The sequence below is a fragment of the Vicia villosa genome, linkage group LG2 (genome assembly GCF_029867415.1).
Source record: "Vicia villosa cultivar HV-30 ecotype Madison, WI linkage group LG2, Vvil1.0, whole genome shotgun sequence".
Lineage (NCBI taxonomy): Eukaryota > Viridiplantae > Streptophyta > Magnoliopsida > Fabales > Fabaceae > Vicia > Vicia villosa.
This window is the reverse complement of record NC_081181.1, coordinates 201,425,305-201,444,904: the sequence shown is the minus strand read 5'-3', so window position 1 is coordinate 201,444,904 and position 19,600 is coordinate 201,425,305. Positions and strand designations below refer to the sequence as shown.

The window sequence follows — 19,600 nt, the reverse complement described above, 5'->3', positions numbered from 1 at the left end:
AATTTTGCCCTATATTTTGTCTAAAAATTATTAATTTTGCCCCTGGTATTGTCTAAAAATCGACTATTAGGTGGGGGAGTATACAACGAAAGGAGGGGTTGAGCCCGGGCGCGTGCCCGGGCTGGCTGGGCTATAGATCCGCCCCTGATTGTATGGTTATTAGAAAAATAAGGAGAAAATTTTATTCTTTTAGAAATAGGCCCGTTTAGGGCCGAGGCCCATTTAGGGCCGGGAAGCCCGCAGCCCAGACAGGGCTGGGCCTGAGTAGTAAAAATGGAGCCCATTTAAAAATGGGCTTTTTAGGCCCGGCCTTGAAAAGCCCGAGGCCCGCATGGGCCGGCCTGTTTAGGGCCGGGTAGCCCATTTTGACAGCTCTATCGTGTATAAAGAGGTAACGTGTTGTATGTTGTAACTTTGTTTCTTCTGTGATTAATACCATTACTTATTGGAAAAAAAAGTTATTCATCACGACTTTCAAATTTTTTTACTTCAAGTCTTTTTTTAAGACATTTTTAAGTTGTCTAACAAGCTGCCTTATTCTGCTTTTTTTCATGTAATACTAATTTTTTTATAAGAAAAATGATACTATATCTACAGTCTGCATTTTCAGTCCTGAAAGAAAGATGATAAACAATAACACTAAACTAAATTATCACCAAATTTATTGGAGAATATTATATATTAATGGATTGTATATAATTTGATGATTGGCTAGTTAAACTCAACAAAACTGAACATGTTCTTTAGAAGAATGTACAAAAAGCTTAGAGAATTATTCTATATGAGCTCGCAAAAACTCTTGTTCTAAGATGCCGAACAATAGAATCCAAGCGATTTTCGCAGAATCGTGAGACTAAGTCAACCCCCTTCAAACCCAACACAATGTAGGTGTTGCAGGCTACAATGAAGGCAAATCAAATATCCACTCAGAAGTCTAGGATAGCCAACTTCTCTTGCACTTCTGTATCATGTCTTCGTTCACCCGACCAGGTTCATGACAGAACATTAAACTCAATAATCAGGCATTTTCACTAGACAATAATCAAATTATTAAAAATGTCTCAACATATTTAATTGAAGAGAAATTATTAGATAAACTTGTAATGCAAGAGATGAATGTGATATACTAATAATTAATATCATTGGTTATAAATTTAATTCTTAATTGGCAATTGTAATAAGTTATCACTTAACAATATGTCACTGCTTAGGTGAGATAGTTACCTCAAGGCTCACAGAATGTATTGTGCATTTTGACTATGGTTGTCATACCTAAAGGCCCATATTAGAAAGAGCAAATTCTTTTGACTTGACTTTAGAATTTTTGACTTCTTCCTCTTCAGTAACCAACCAATTATAAGGAAGTTGGATTTTAGTTCCAGACTTCATGCTGGTTTTCTCTACATAAACAAAGAAAAGCTGGGGCACATCAGTCTTCGATGAATGTTCCCAGTCGCTAGGGACAAAAGATGTTTTCCTTAGATCCTTGATTACCAAGCGCAATCCCCATTCTTTATTGACAAACCTGGGTCGACTTTAAATGTGATATGTGCTCCAATTTTTTAAAAATGGCAGTGCTCTTGAGAGATATAGATTAGCCAAAGATGTTTGGAGCCATCAATTTTGTTCAGTTCCAAACTGAGCGGCATTTCGAAGCGTTCCTCTGTGTGTTCACTTTTTAAAGAAAGATAAAAAGGATGTGGGAGTACTAGGGAAAATGAATCCTGTGGAGAACTAGAACTCGTAAGACAATTGTTTACCTCAAATGCTACACAGAAGGCAAAGCCAAACTTCTTCTCAAACTCGTCAAAATTTATAATCCTTACTATTGAATCACCATCAAATTGGTGATTGAACCATTTAGGAATGCAGCAACTTGACGGAAAATCAATGTTTTCCCAATCCGAAGGAAAAACAATGTCAAAGCCACCCCGAAAGTGATGGAAACTATGGTATCAAAAGAAAAATAACACATAAGTATATTAGAGCTAGAGAGTGCAAATGATGGGCTCTTTTATGAATATATGGATTAATAGTGAATATATGAATAGAATAGTAAAAGAATTTTGTAATTGTATTATTATGGATGAAAAATTACAAAGAAATAGCGACAATGAAAATAACAAACTGATAGTGGATAGTTATCAGCCCCTAAGCACGTAGTGTTTGCCTCACAAAGATGGTGATCTTTAATCCAAATAGAATGCCTAAATACCTTATTCCTTCGCTTTCTTTCTTATTTTATAGTCACAAAAAGATCAAATTATTCTCTCACTTCCTTCTCTATTTTATAGTAACAAACTCATTAATTATAGTAACAAACCCATATAATTATTCTCTCTTTTTCTTCCCTATTTATAGTAACAAGTCACGACACACTCTACCATCCACGTTTCTATCAAGAACAGACATGTCTTCAAGTCCAAATTCAGGAAACTGACCACACAGAAAGTCATTGTACTCCCAAGTTACAACATCAATAGATGTATTATTCCATTGGATCAAAATCTGGTGAATTGCAGTACCCTCCTTCATAGTGATCCTTGAGCCCAACACCGTGTCTAGATACACATATGCAGCTTCTATAACCTCTAGTTCTCTAGGTAATTCCCCTTGTCCTAGCAGCACCGCTACTCTCTTTTCATGCCAAAAATTAAAGGATAACAAAATTAGATTTTAAAATAATGAAACTAAAACTAAAAAAGTGTAAAAAATAATAAGATTAAAACTAAAGCTAAACTAAAACATCTCAAAATTAAAATCAAATTTTGAATTAAACTAATATTTATTTAATTGAACTAGAGCTGTCAAAATAGACTACCCGGCCTTAAACGGGCCGGCCCTAGCGGACCCTGAGTTTTTTAGGGTTGGGCGAAAAAGACCCTATATAATATTGGCTCAAGAATTACTACTCGAGCCCAACCCTAGATGGGCTTCGGGCTACCCGACCTTAAACAGACTTTTTTATTTAAAAAAATTAAAATAGAAACTCCGTAAAATTTATTTTAAATAAAATTAAAAATTTTCTCTTATTAATATTATAATTTGTTTCTAAATACAATATATGCTTAAATTGTATAGAATAATACTTGAATATTTAACATAAAAGAAAAACTAATATAATACGATGAAAAAATGTTGATTATATTAATGTATGATATTTAAAATGGAAAGATTGAATAAAATAGAGATAAAATTTAATGAGGTGAGAAAAATTATTTGCTATTTTGAAGTAAGACAATATAAATATTAATATATATTTTTTGAAATTTATAGTTATGCGGGTCTGATAGGCTACCCACGACCCATATGGGCTAGCTCTAATGGGTAGCAGACTTTTTAGGGTTGGGCTAAAATAGCCCTGAAAAATATGGCTCTAATTTTAAAACGTAAGCCCTATAATTTTCTGGGTCGGACGGGCCAGCCCATATGGACTAGCCCATTTTGAAAGCTCTAAATTGAACCGAATTGAGATCAGTTCCACACTTCCACTCCACTCATTTCTAACTAACCTAGTTGGGAAGACAAAATTAGCCTCGCCACTTCACTCTGCGGGACCGAGTGAGTGAGAAATCAAAGGTGTGAACTCTACTCACTTTACACCAAAGTCAAAGAGCTAATTATTCTTTCTACGTGTTTGCGTGTGTTCTCACTTTTCATCATCAATTCCTCGGTCTCTTTCCTGATGAATGAAAAATTTTGCTACTCAAGTTAGCATCGAGTAAGGATCCTCTACCTTTATGGAGGAAAAGGTAGAGTGATTTTAGGCAAAATAATGAATAAGACAAAAGAGAAGTGAATTTATTTTAGAAAGAAAAAGATATGAGAAAAAGTAAATAATGAAAGAGATAAAGAGAAAGTTAGAGAAAGGTTGAGAATATAAAGGAAGAGGAAACATTCCCGGTTAGCATGACATTGTTGACCTACCTTCTTAGAATAACCTGCAATAGTATTAATTTCTCTCTCATAATTTGATTCATCATTTTCGAGTAGTGAAAACCGTTTTGTGATGGCTGTGCAGTGAATTTGTTAAGCTCAGGAATTCAGAGAAAATGGATTGAAATTCTAAATTTCCAGGTAAAGTTATCTTCATATACCATACCATAAGGTTTTCCCCCTTTTATTTATATCGTTCATTATCATTTTTTCAATTTGATAACCTAGGTTTCTCTTTCTGCTTATGTCTGAAGGAAAGATTGCTTTATTACTCCATTCTCTTTTATTTGGTAAACTATAGACGTTTTTCAACATTAATTTGTCGCTTGTATGGAATTCCACGATCCATTGTCTCCGACAGAGATCCTCTCTTCTTTTCCATTGTCTATTACAGAGATCCTCTCTTCTTTGGCTCCTTCTGAAAAGAATTGTTTCGGGTACAAGGCACCACCTTGAAGTTTAGCTATGTTAGTGCTTACCACCCTGAAACAGACAGACATAAGTGATGAAGAAGTGATGAACAGATGTATAGAGGCTTACCTAAGATGTTTTACCAGTGAAAACCCTAATCAATGGTTTAAGTACTTATATCTCGCAGAATATTGGCACAACACAACATATCACTCAGCCACCAAGATGTCTCTGTTTGAAGCCCTATATGGCCGAGAACCACCATCATTCCCTCAATATAGTCAAGGTCTCACCACGATTCTGGATTTGGATATAAACCTGCATCAAAGACAAGAACTTATTACCACCTTGAAACACAACCTTGAAAGAGCAAGACAAAGAATGACGGGTCAGGCTAACAAGAAGCAAAGGATTTGTACCTTTGAAGTATGAGATCTGGTCCTTCTGCGCCTTCAACCTTATAGACAAGTGAGTGTCCATCGTCGTAACTCTCAAAAGCTCTCCAAACGCTACTTTGGACCGTTCAAAATCTGTCGCCGTATCGGACCGGTTGTCTATGATCTGGAACTTCCACCGTCTTCACGGGTTCACCCCGTCATCCACGTCTCTCAGCTGAAGGCCTACCACGGTGATAATCTCTCTGGCCACTTTCGTCCACTTCCACCGGATCTGAGAACATTGCTTGGAGATGACGATCCCTCAGAAGAGTTAACTGGCCTAAACGAAGTTTTTCACGGAGGAAGCGCTGAACATGTGAATAAGAGTGTTTTAGATGATAAAAGGGGAACTCTGGGTTTGAGAGAAGCAGAGAATGAAAGTACTTTGAGTCCTGAAGAGGAAATGAACCGTGTACCTAAACTCTTGAACCCAAGTACACTAAGTGGAGAGAGAGACTCAACAGTTCCCAATGTTCCAACGAGTCCACAATCTCCACCCTTGACTACTTTGGATTCCTCTCATAATTCATCATTACCGTCCATCATCACACCTGTTACATTGACCCCTTCACGTGACACATCTCTTTCCAACACCACTTGCTCATTCCCATCCAAAATGCGTGTTTCCAAGAATTTGAAATGCCTTACAGCTGTCCCACATGCAGCTACCGCTCCCACCCCTCTGCCAGCTAGCCCTAATTCCAACCTTCCACACAATACTAACAAATGGGCTTATGCTTTTCAACGGGCCAACTCTTCTTTTACTTCCAACCTTGAGGACAAGGTTGTTGTTGGACCGGAAAGTAGTGATAGCAGGCCCAAATGGATTATTAAAAGACCCACTCATTTAGATGACTATGTACTTAAATAATTTACTATCATTATTAAGTTTAGCTTTTCCTTATGTTGGGCCTAGCCCATTTAGCTGATCCAGTTTATTATGTTTGTATTTAAGCCACCTTGCTGTCTAGGGTTGGGCATAAAAGTAATGATAATTTTATTTCCTTCTTGTTTTGTGTTCATTCAATGGTAATCCCTAATTTTGGATAATAGTTGCTAATCCATTTACATCATAACTGTAGTGAGTCAAATGTAATAAAATTTTAACAAACTATGTTTTTTTCTTTTGAAAATTATAGGGTTAAATAAGTTTTTAGTCCCTATAAATATGACAACTTTCAATTTTAGTCCCTGCAAAATTTTTCTTCAAACAATGGTCCTCGCAATATTTTCCGTCCCTATTTTTAGTCTCTCCCGTTAAATTTCACTAACGGAGGCTTACGTGGCACGCCACGTCAATTAAAGTCAATACTAATTAAAAATAGATAGATTGCGGGGGTTTTAAACCCCCTATAAATAACTTTAAAAACCAGAAATTTTCAGGAGCAATTAATCAAACTGTTGGTAGGAAAATCTTTATTACCGTCATTCTTCACATTATCAAACCTACAAACCATGATTACACTCTCTCAATTCTCTTTGCATCTTTTATATATCTTTTCCTTCCCCATCTTTGTGTGATTAATTAAACTATGTCTCTACAATTCTTAATGTTAAACTATAATTCTTTTCAGGAGCAATTTCAGCTTTGTGTTAAATCTACTTAATATAAATGTAAAGAAGTCATGATGGCAACCCTAACCACATGTCATCTTGAAAATAATCCTAGCCACATGTCATCTTGTTAAGAATTCTAATTACAAACTCTATATTAAAATAAATAATAATAATATAATAATATTAAACCACCACTATTATTAATAATATAATATTTAGTTAATAATAATAATAATCTACTTCTACTTAATATAAAATAATAATAATAATAATAATAATAATAATAATATAATATTCAATTACCACTATTAAAAATATCTAAATAAAAGTCATTATTAAAAAAATCTTTCAAACTTATAAAATCTTGAAATCTAACCTATATATTTCAAGTTTAAAAAATATAAAAGTAAATTTTAAATATATTTTAGATAATCAATTTTTACGATAAAATAGATAATCTTAAATTAGTTCATGCTAAATACTAATTTTATTTTTCTATTTTTCTTCTTTTATTTTTCATTTATTTTTAAAAAAATTATGTTTAAAAAATAACTTACTTCTCAAAATAAAGATGAAATAAAAGTATCGTTTTAAAAAAATGTGTTTTCTAAATGAGTTACACAAATTTTTATTATAATAAAAACTTAATAAAAAAATTTACAATATTTAAATATAAAAATTATCAGTTATAATAATTATTGAGTTTGATTGTACTAAAATTTTAATAAATCATTATGAAAATAAAAAGAAATTTTGTAACTCATTATTTCTTCTCATATTGATTATAATTACTATAGATATATACTAAATTTATTTAAATTAAAATATTTTATATTATTTTTCAATTAAATTTAACCACTCATTTTCTAAATAAAATTAAACCTTTAACTCATCAATTATATTAATACAAACATTTATATATTAAAATTATCAGTTACAACATTTATGAAGTGTTATTATACAAAAAAAAAATTAATAAATCATTATGATAATCAAAATTAATTAAAAATAAAAATCCTATCAATAATTATTTTTCCCTTACTTTGAAATATTAATTTTTATATAAAAATAAAATATATTCTACAAATATTCACTATTTGTAACATTAAAAAATTATTATAGTTAAAAAATTATTTTTTAAATATAATCATTTAAGACAAATATCAATTTTATATGAATAATAATTTTTATTCTTTATTGCACCAGCTTTTAAATATTTTTTTCATATTTTTCATTCTTTTTTTATCTATTTTACAAATTTCTATGTTTAAAAAACAAATTACTCACTTACAATAATATTAACTAATGATAAATTATAACATTTTTCATTCTTTATCACTCACTTACAATAATATTAATTAATGATAAATTATAATTAGTTAAACTGTAAGTTACAGTTTTTAATCTCAATTAAAATAATATTAATGAATAATAAGTTTTAATTAGTAAAATTTGGAGTTTTAATCAAAAAAAAAATTAGTAAAATTTGGAGTTACAGTTTTTAATAAGATTTATTTTGTTTTTAGTAACCATTATTGTATATTGTATATATGAATGCGTATTTGGTGAATGAATTTGACATATTTATACTATATATTTTGGCTAAGTCTTCATCATTCTCTTCAAACAATTGATACTTTCGATTATTTTTCTTATTCTCACTAAGTTTTAACTATGATTTGTTTTATATCGTAGGTGACTCAACTTATTTTATTATAACAATTATCTGTATTTTAACTCTACTTTATTTTGTATTTTTATTGTAGATCTTTATCCTTCTATTCAAACAAAATTCACAAGGTACCTAATTTTTTATTTTGTATCTATATTTTTATTTTTTTTTTGTTATTTTTGAACATATATGCTAATTGTTCTTTGATTTATGTGACAGGTTTAAGACTCAACTTTACTCTGTTGTATTAGTTATGTAAATACTTTAGTTATATTATTTTGCAATAACTTTCTTGAGAATAAATATATTATTATGCTATCTATTTCTGCATTTTTCTCTTCTTTACATTGATTAATTTGAATGTAACAATTTTTTAGTGAATGAAAAAGAAGAAAGAAAATTTATATTGTTGCTACATTTGTATTTTTACTATTTGAAAATTATGTGAAAAATGAAAACTCATGTAAATATATGTCTTTAACCAAAATATTTTAGAAAAATGGAGTATATGTTTGATTTAATTTATTTACTTAATTTTTTAAGATCTTCAAAGGACTTCAAAAATAATATATGCATAAAAAATGTGTCTCATTTGTCAATATATTTTATTGTGTAATAAATGAGAATGATAATAATGATATATTTTGATATAGTTATGATACATGTTGTACTAAGTGTATTACATAGTCTTTCAAAAAAAAAGTGTATTATAGAAAAATATTAATGTAGTAATTACATTATTATTATTAAATTATTATAATTATTGTTATTAATATGATAATAATTATTAACTATCTCTATATATTCTTTTAAAATGCATAATTATTTATGGAAAATAAAATTGTAAAATAAATTGTAGGTGTAAGTTATAATCGATTTAGTTGTCACTTATTAAACTCTGAATATTAATTTAAAAATTATGTAATGATAAAGTATTTGATTTATCATTATATATCTATATAAATAATATGTATTATGAATAATTACTTTATTTTTTTTAACGAATGAGAAATATGAAGACTAATCTACAATTTTTTTTATCATAAAAGTATATTTAAGAATCAAAATATCACTATTTAATAAAAAAACTAAGAAAACTTCACTAAAAAATTAATAACTGAAATTAATAAGTTTTAAAATCATTAATGCCTATAAAATTTAAAAAAACTCTTTAAAGTTTTATTTTAATTTACAAAATTATTTATCTTTAATTTTAATATTAAAGTGAAAATAATTAATTTATTAAGTTGGTTAACCTATAATAAATAATAGTATTAATAAACAATCCATTAACCAAGTAAGAACATATATATCTCTTCCACTATAAGAAACAAATAAAAAAATCATAAAAATATGGATGGAGTTACTTGATTAATATAGGAACACACCAAATAAAAATCAATATGTTAAGATATAATATAATTTATTTTTAAAAAATATGTATAGAATATACGATTTAAAACTTTTTGTGGACATGACATTGAATAAAAAAATCTTAGGTTTTATAAGTTATAGAATAATACTAGAAGAATAACTGAAATTTAGATTGATATACTCTTATATGTATTATGAATTTAATGATTAATCATAAATATTTATCTACAAATAATTTAATATAACACTTTTTATAATATCGCATTATTCACGTAAATATGTGAAAATTTTCAAATTTATAGAACATAATTGAAATTTTATATATATATATATATATATATATATATATATATATATATATATATATATATATAAATTATTAGAAATTCTCATATATTTTAATTTTTTTTTATATTTAATATAATTTAAAAATACGTTTAAGTATATGATATAATTTATATATATAAATTATTAAGATCAAAATTCTAATCAAACCCGTGCAACGCGCGGGCCATAGAACTAGTAAATATAACAATCTTAATTGCACTTTAACTCTAGTTAATGAAAAATAATACAATATCAGATTTAACCAAACTTAGATCCTCTTTGTTTTCATACTAACAAAAATATTCAAAAATTAATACAAAATATATATTTATAAGTGAGATGTCATCAATTATGTTTGTTAGCTTTTTATATAAGAAAAAAATATTTTTCATAAAGAAAGAACCCTAAAGATTTTATTTTTTAAAGAGTACACAGTTGAAAGTAAAAAACAAAAATAGACAAACTAGTACTTAAATTGAGAGCAAAACAAAGGAAAATATTCTTAAAAATCATTATCGTTAAAAGAATTAAAATAATATATCGCTTGCAGAATAAGTTTTAAAAAGAAAAAAACATTGTAGTGTAGCTTCAATCTATGCAATTTCTAACACCAATACTTTCAACTTATTACCAGAAGTAGGATCACAATGACAATACTTCATGAAAATGTAACTTTAGTAAAAAAGATCAAAGATTCATTTAACATCAGTGGCAAATGGAAATTACATGATAAAGAAGGGAATGAATATGATACCCTCCTTGTGTGAAATGTGAATTAGAACAGATTGACAATCAGACAGTGATTATCTGATGCAATCCTTAAATGAATGTAAATCTGGAGAGTAGGGGTGGATGCATGCGTACCGGAGATGGTGATGGCAGAGAGTGTTGTTATTGCTAGGATTAGCCATCTTGCTTCTGAAATGCTGCTGCTGCGCATTGCTTCACCGCCCTAACTTCAGTTCAAACTGCGTAGGGTTGGGTATGCTCAATGACTAACCACTTAACTAGTAAATCTTTACTTTCATCTCTTTGTCCATGTTGAAATCATCGTTAGTCTTCTCTACATGACATAAAAATATCACCCTTAAATGGATGGTTGCATTTTGTAGAGATATAGTTTAATTAATCACACAAAGATGGGGAAGGAAAAGATATATAAAAGATGAAAAGAGGATTGAGAGAGTGTAATCAAGGTTTGTAGGTTTGATAATGAGAATAATGAGGGTAATAAATATTTTCCTACCAACAGTTTGATTAATTGCTCCTGAAAATTTCTGGTTTTTTAAGTTATTTACAGGGGTTTAAAACCCCCGCAATCTATCTATTTTTAATAGTATTGACTTTGATTGACATGGCGTTACACGTAGCGTGCCACGTAAGCCTCCGTTAATAAAATTTAATGGGAGGGACTAAAAATAGGGACAAAAAATATTGCGAGGATCATTGTTTGAAGAAAAATTTTACAGGACTAAAATTGAAAGTTGTTAGGGATTAAAAATTTATTTAACCCAAAATTATATGAAACAAAAACATTAAAATGGGTCATCCAAATATTTTTATATAGGTAAATATATGTATTTTTTATCAATGTTTTTATGAATCGTGTTACAAAAACTGTCACTTGTCATTTAATTTATCAATAATAAAATTGTGAATATTTTTCTTTAAAATGATATATGTACTCCAATAAGATTCTTCAATTCTTTTTTTGATAAGTTAAGATTCTTCAATTAATTCAATGACAGTGTCAATATAATCTTCTGATTAGAAATTATCTTTTTTTTTTTGAATAATTTAACAATTATATATATATATATATATATATATATATATATATATATATATATATATATATATATATATATATATATATATATATATATATATATATATATATATATATATATATATATATATATATATATATATATATATGAGGAGGGATCAAATTACACCCGAAGAGTTACACCACGAGTTACACTCGTTCAATAACTACATCTCGAATTAATATTTTTTAAATTCAACCGTTGGATTGAAACATAATATCATATAGATCATACCTATAAAGTTTGAGCTTAATCTATAATGATTTACTATATCATCAAGATATCCAAAGATTAACGTGAAAATGAGCTTTCATATAACGTTAATTTTAATGTAATTCAATGACATAGTAAATCATTATAGATTAAGCTCAAACTTTATAGGTATGATCTATATGATATTATGTTTCAATCCAACGGTTGAATTTATAAAATATTAATTCGAGATGTAGTTATTGAACGAGTGTAACTCATAGTGTAACTCTTCGGGTGTAATTTGATCCTTCCTCTATATATATATATATATATATATATATATATATATATATATATATATATATATATATATATATATATATATATATATATATATATATATATATATATAATTTAACATCTCTCCCATTAATTCCAAATAAATAATTAAATAATATAAAAATAACTAAATTATATCAAGTTTTGACTCTAAAACTTAACATGTATATATAAAATTAAAAAATAACCACGAGAAACTATTAAGTGAACTAAAAATCTACCTAAAACGAATCAATAAAAAATAAAAAATTAATGTTATATATTTTGTTAGAACGTTTTTCCTTCAAAAATATAACTAAAGAAAGAGCTAATGCTTTAATGTGAATACAAAAGTGAACTGCATAAATTTACGTAAAATGAAATAATAAAAAATATTAAAAAGTATAGTTAAATAGTTAGTGGAACCAAAGTTAGATTTATTTTAGCTATTTAGTGGGAAAATTGTCATTTACAAACTAATTAAAAAATAATATGAAAATAATTACCCTAAGTTTTGGACTAAAAAACTTAACAACTTTTATATATAATTTTTTTTTAATTTTATTTAATTTTTATAAATATAATAGTTTATATTATTAATAAAATAAATTAAATATAAATTATCAAGTTAAAATAATAAAGAATGACATGAAAAAAGTCCCGGAAGAAGGACCCCCCTTTCCTTTGACCAACGGGTCCTCGTTAGACAAATGTGGACGCTATGTCATTAAAATTTAACTTCAAATTAAAAAAAATTAAAATTAAAGATAAAAAAATGGTAAATTCTTAGATATCCATGATAAGTAGTTGGGTACCGGTACCTTTAGTGTAAATTAATTAAAATACTTAATTTATTTTAAAATAAAAATAATTTAAAAGATGACATGACAATAAATAATTTTATTTGATTGGATAAGGATACCTGTATCCAACAAAACTCAAGGATATTCTGTTAGAACAAGATTTGTTCTGATCAATATTCTATGTTTTGATGATAACATTATATATGAATTTTGTATAAGACAATATGGTACTCTAATCCTTTGCACTTTCCATTTCAGGAAATACATAAAGAGTATGCACAAATCAGCGCTCAAAAGCACTGACTCAGAAGGTTCTGGATGGCTACATTAGAACATGCTCTGACAAGATATTAGAAGATGGTCAAGCAGAATCAGAACATGGACTATGAAGCATCAGAAGAACATGAAGTCAGAAGTAGAAGCACTGAAGTTCTGAATGGTATCACGCTGATTGACTCTGATATTCAAACGTTGTTATCTACAAATCTGAGTTCAGAAGCAAGTACAAGATGACAGGCTATTAAGTCTAATCTCTGACTAAAAGGAACGTTAGAAGCTACAAAAGGCAAAGTCAGTAAAAGCAGCAAAAGCATGGCTCGAGGTAGTTGACAAAAGTGTGAAACATTAAATGCAAAGTTGTACTTTTCACGCAAAGCATTAAATGCAACCCAATAGTCATCTTCTCTCAAACGCCTATATATAGAAGTTCTGATCAGAAGCAACAAAAAAAAGAGAACACTTGCGCAATATACCAAAACGCTGTCAAAATTAAAGCTCATGAACTTCATCTTCAACCTCACAAACTCTTGTAATATTTAGTGAGTGTTAAGCTTAGAACTTAAGAGAAATATCACTGTTGTGATTATAGCTTTATAAGAAGCAAATCTATACTCTCGTAAACATTATTTTACATTTTTTGTAAAAGGTTCCTAGAGTGATCAAGTTGCGACCATTAGACTCTAGAAGACTTAGAAGTTTTCTGAGTGGTGAATTCCTAGAGTGATCAAGTTGTGATCTGTATACTCTAGAAGACTTAGAAGTTTTCTAAGTGGATAACCATTGTAATCAGTTGGATTAATGGATTAAATCCTCAGTTGAGGTAAATCACTCTAAGGGGGTGGACTGGAGTAGTTTCGTTAACAACGAACCAGGATAAAAATAATTGTGTTCATTGTTTTTATCTTACAAATTTTTAAAGTCACACTTATTCAAACTCCCCCTTTCTAAGTGTTTTTCTATCCTTCATATTCAACTAAAAAAATTAGATTTTAAAATAACGAGACTAAAACTTAAAAAAGTGTAAAAATAATTAGATTAAAAGAGATTTTCTTTGCCCACCTCCCAACCTTCTAGGTCACCTCTGGTGAAAAACCATATATACCCCTGACTTCGGAAATGCAAGAAAAAGGTGTTTTCGGAGATGCATCTCCGAAAGCGCCTTTTTTTTCAAAATTTGACTTATTTCGGAAATGCATTTCCGAAAACACCATTTCGGAAATGAATTTTCAAAATACTGCGCGTTTTGCAGATTAAGCAAAACAGCCCCCCTCCCCCATTCATTTTACCCTAAATCTACTTCAAACTTCTTCTCTTCAAAATTTCTGCAAAAGCAAGTGTGTAGTCCACAGTTAGACATTCCAAAAGCTTCCCAATCTCAGCCTTAATCATCCCAATCTCTTCAATTGGTAAATTTTTCAATTTTTTCAATTTTTAGATCTATTATTAAAATCTCTATTAGGGTGTTTAGAAATTGCAAAAATTATATTGGGGTAGATTGGTACTGCTATTTAGGTTGTTTAGAATAAATAAAAGTAGTTTTGAAGTAGGATTTTGGGGTCTGTCGTGGAAGTTGCAGAAAACTTCTTCGCAGGGGTGTTTCGGAAGTTCATTCCCGAAAACACCTCCATTCCCAGTTTCGGAAATGAACTTCCGAAGTGTATCAGAAATGCAATTTTTTTTAATTTTTTCTGTTCTCTCGCATATTTATTGATTTCAATTGTTTTCAGGCACATGTCAGGCAATCAAGCACGCATCAGATAGGGTAGAGAGACCTAGACTGCGTCGGCTAGACGCGAGCGGGCGGCGCAACTGGCGTCGACACAGGGACGGGGGCAGGGCCGGGGACGTGTGCGAGTTCCCGTGCAGATGGACGAGGGTACCTCTGCATCTGGATCGAGGAATCGTCTGGCTCGGGTATCTTCTTCCCGCCAGCGAGAGGAGGAGGAGGCAGTGACATACCACGAGGCGAAGGAGGTACCAGATGTTGACCCTCCACACGGGGAGGAGGAGGAGGAGCAGGAGGAGGGCTACCCGGGAGGGCCCAAGAACACTACCGTGCTGATTACCTACCACGAGCACGTCGCTCGGTGTATCTGGGAGGGAGAGGTATTTTTTATAATTTGCCCGACTATATTATTTAACCGTTTATTCAATATCTTCTTAACGCTCTAATTAACATACTTTTTTATTTGTTTTTTTTTTTGTAACAGGAGAGAGAGCCTTTGAAAATGGTGAACCACTCCCGGAAGTTTTTCAGTCTGTATAAACCGAATGATGAGTGGTTTAACGACGCGGTGAGAGCTTCAGGGCTTAGTGGGCTCTGCATGACGGGGTATACCTCCATCAGCCACGACATGCAGGGGGCCTTTGTGGAGAGGTGGCATAGGGAGACGTCTTCCTTCCACTTACCGGTTGGGGAGATAACGATCACCTTGCATGATGTGCAGTGTCTTCTTCACCTGCCGATCAGGGGGACGCTGTTGCACCACTCCCAGATCCCCAAGATCGAAGCCAGTGAGTGGATGGCGCTCTATTTGGGTATGAAGCCCGAAGTTGCTGACTTTGAGTGCATCACGACAAATGAGCCTCATATCCGGTTCACCACACTGAGCGCTTATTTCGAGCACCACCTGGTGGCGGCGGCCAAATCCGAGGAGGCGGGTGACGCCCTATTTACACAGTATCACCGTGGCTGCGCTCTTCGGTGCTGGTAAATGTTTGTGGTAGGCGCTGCAATCTTTGTGGACAAGAGTGTAAGGTACGTCGACGTGACCTACCTTCCGCTACTTCATGGACTTGACTACCATTCACTAGTGGAACCGGGGGTCAGCTACTCGGGCATACCTATACCAGAAGCTGAATGAGGCCTCCAACTGGAGGACCAGGCAGTTGACCGGATCCTGTACACTACTTACGATACGTTTCATTTTAATTGTTTCACATTTATTTATGTTTCGTGTTTATTTTTAATACATTATCATGTTTGTGTTTCAGAGCTGGATCTTCTCTTACTTCTCCCGCATCCACGGCTTCCGCGTTGATCCTGAGTACGATGACGCCATGCCCAGGGCCTCCAGATACGTTCTCCAGAGGGGGAACAATGCAGTGGGACCATACCATGGGTACTTCGACCGCACGATGCACGATGATGTCACTTGGAGGCCATTCAGCGACTACACTCATGTTGTCCCCTTTGACGACATATCTTTATATTCTGGCTGGTTGGCATGCGGGACCAGCACCATGGTGTGGTATCTCCGTGAACGGTGCATGCGACAGTTTGGGTATGTGCAGATGATACCCAGGTCACCTTTTGAGGCTGCTCCCGACACAGTGACCCGAGTGCAGCTCACTGGCATATTTGAAGATTGAGAGCGTCATGTGGTATCGAAGGAGTATCGTCGCATTCGGGTCACCCAGGACTGGCACAGTGTGGAGGGCTATGTCACATGGTTCTATTGGGTGTCACATCCTCTAATGAGACCCGACGCTCCCGGCGCTCCTAGGCCAACACACAAGGAGATCCTGGAGAACCAGCAGGCCGAGGATGACCACGCTATTGATCTCATGCCGATCTGCCAGCGGATAGAGATGCTTGGGCGGGACGCGTTGGATCGAGGTGTCGTTCATCAGGGCGGTCCAGAGGCAGTCGCCGTGATGGAGATGATCGTCACTGATGCGGGTCGTGCGGCAGCATACAGGCGGCCGAGGAGGTCCCAGGGAGAGAGGGTTAGGCATACCCAGTAGGGGTCCGGGTTTATTTTTTTTGTTTTCGGATTATATATTTCGCACACTATTACTATTTGGTTCGGCTTGTATATATTATTTGGATTTTATTGATCATATTAGTATTTTCTGTTTATATGTCGTTTATTTTATTTGGCGTTTTCCTTAAATTAAAAATACGAGACTGTTAAGAAAAACATTAAAAAAAATACAATTTATGCATAATTCGGAAGTGCATTTCCGAAACCCCCCAAAATCTGAAAAAAGGTGTTTTCGGAAGTGCATCTCCGAAAACACCCCCCATTTGGTGTTTTCGGAGATGCACTTCCGAATTATGAGAAAATTTAAAAAAAAATACTTCGAAAATGCATTTCCGAAGCAGAAGTAAAGTGGGGTTTTCGCTGGAGGTGACCCCATAGGGAGGTGGGTAAAGAAAAAACCAGATTAAAATTATAACTAAACTAAAACATCTCAAAAGTAAAATCAAATTTGAACTACACTAATATTTATGGCTGAATACCCTTTTTCGTCCCTTATCTTTAGCTCGGGGTCCAATTTCGTCCCTTAATTTTAAAAAAGTGCAAATAGATCCCTTAACTTTTTAAAACGGCGCACGTTTGTCCTTCTGTCTATTTTGTGTAAACGGCCGTTTAATTAAGCTTGCGTGGCATGATGAGTTGGATATTTATATTTCTTCATCGCCTTCCATGGTCATATTTTTGTGAAAACGATTTCTGCAAAATTGGGGGCTAGGGTTTAGTCACGAACGAATTTTCTTCATCTTTCTCCATGAAATCTTCCAGTGGTTCTTCATCTATGATACAAAGCTGTCATGAAAGTTTGAATTGGAAACCGGTTTGCCACTGTGGAGATAAGGCAATTCTAAGAAGGGCGACGACAGCTAAGAGTTTTGGAAAACATTTCTGGGGATGTCCTTGTTATAAGGTATGTTTATAATTTAGATTTTCCTTGAATTTTTTTCGTCATTCAAACTGATGAAGAAAGGAACCCGCAAATGCAGGGACAAGGGCAACCTGGGTGTGGCTTCTTCGAATGGTTTTATGAGGAGAGTGAAGATACTAAGGGCAAATATTTGATGTCTAGGTTGGAAAAGCTTGATAAGAAATTTGAAGAATTGCAGATGGATGTTAATAAAATAAAGCTGTCAAGTGAAGAAATAAGGAAAGAGATATATGAAAATAGGAGGCAGTTGAACAAGATGATCAAACTGGAAAAAATTTGGATTATGATGCTTTTTATAGTGTTCATAGGTCTGTGGTTTTTCATGTAATGAATAATACCTTGTTATTGTACAAGTTGAATGTACCATGGTTTTTCATGTAATGAATTATGCTTTTTTATTGTACAAGTTGAGTGCATCCAATGCCTTGTTATTTTAAGACAACATGTACCAGTTCAATGCATCCAATGCCTTGTTATTATAAGACAACATGTACCAGTTCAATGTATCCAATTCCTTTGTTATTGTACCAGTTGATTGTGTTTCAAATGCCTTAGTTAAGTTGAATTATCACAACAATATAACACAATACTGGTTCATAATATATAGTTTGAACAAGAAGTTGTTCATAATTATCACAACATTAATAATTGGTTCATAATATTACGTCAGAATACACAAACCAGAAGTGGTTCATAATTACCAAAAGTGGTTCCACATTGTACTGTAACCCAAAAGTGGTACCACATTACCAAAAGTGGTTCATAATAGTACATCAGAATACCAAAAGTGGTCCATTAAACAAAAGACATAAAACCAACAAAGACAAATTAAACTAAATGTGACAGGTTCAGGTGCACTTAAAGACAAATTAAAGACAAATTAAACAATTTTCTTGGATCTTTTTGTAGGGGTAGTCCTCCTAGTTGTTGGACCAATGGCATTTTTTGCTGCACTTAATCTGGTGGCAGGTCTAGGTGGCACCCATGGAGTTGTTGTCTTTTTCACACCCAGCTTCGTTGACTTTGCAGCAGTAGTTGGTTGTTGAGCAGCCTTTCCTTTGGAAGCTTGAGAACTCTGAGCAGCTTGTTGTTGAGGGGCCTTTCCTTTTGAAGCTCTTGCTTGTCTTGGTGCAGTCACTTGAGAACTCTGAGTCACTTGAGAAGCTTGTTGAGTAGCAGTTACTTGAGAAGCTTGTTGAGTAGCAGTCACTTGAGAAGTGTCAACATCAGACCTTGGTGCAGCTTGTTGAGAAGTGTCACTCTGAGTCACTTGAGAAGTGTCAGCATCAGGCCCTAGTACTTTACAAGTTTTTTTGTTATGACCAGACTTCTTACACCTGCTGCATCTAACAAGCAACCCTGTTCTCCTTATTTTTATGTCTGTGCCATCAATCTCACCTTGTTCACGATTTCTCTTCTTTTTAGGTCTACCTAGCATCCTTTTATGCTTTGGAGGCCTAACATCAGGATATGGTGTTTTTACCCATAAATTGGAACCATTAACAGGATAAAGCACAGGTTTGTATACTTCAATGTACCTACTCTTTCTAAATCACTCAGGGATGTAATCTTCATACTTAAAGTTTCTACTTTTCATACATGCTAAGGCATGAACACATGGCAATCCAGTAAGTTCCCACTTTCTACAAGAACATATGTGGTCTTTCAAGTTGACAACTAACATATCAGCTTGATTTTCAACATTTTTAACTTCAAAGTAATGTTCATCTGACATCCTACATTAAATAAGTATACCAGACATTAACAAAATTGCAA

General features: G+C 32.3%; 1 long non-coding RNA gene across 1 annotated transcript; it reads right to left on the bottom strand.

Annotated features, from left to right (window-relative positions):
* Nucleotides 1-2,056: 2,056 nt before the first annotated feature.
* On the bottom strand, nt 2,057-4,360 carry LOC131653604 (uncharacterized). The gene is made up of 3 exons (XR_009299108.1): nt 3,928-4,360; nt 3,597-3,682; nt 2,057-2,637 (listed from the first exon to the last, which is right to left on the bottom strand). It is a non-coding gene; the product is annotated as an uncharacterized LOC131653604 (long non-coding RNA).
* Between the last annotated feature and the right edge of the window lie 15,240 nt (nt 4,361-19,600).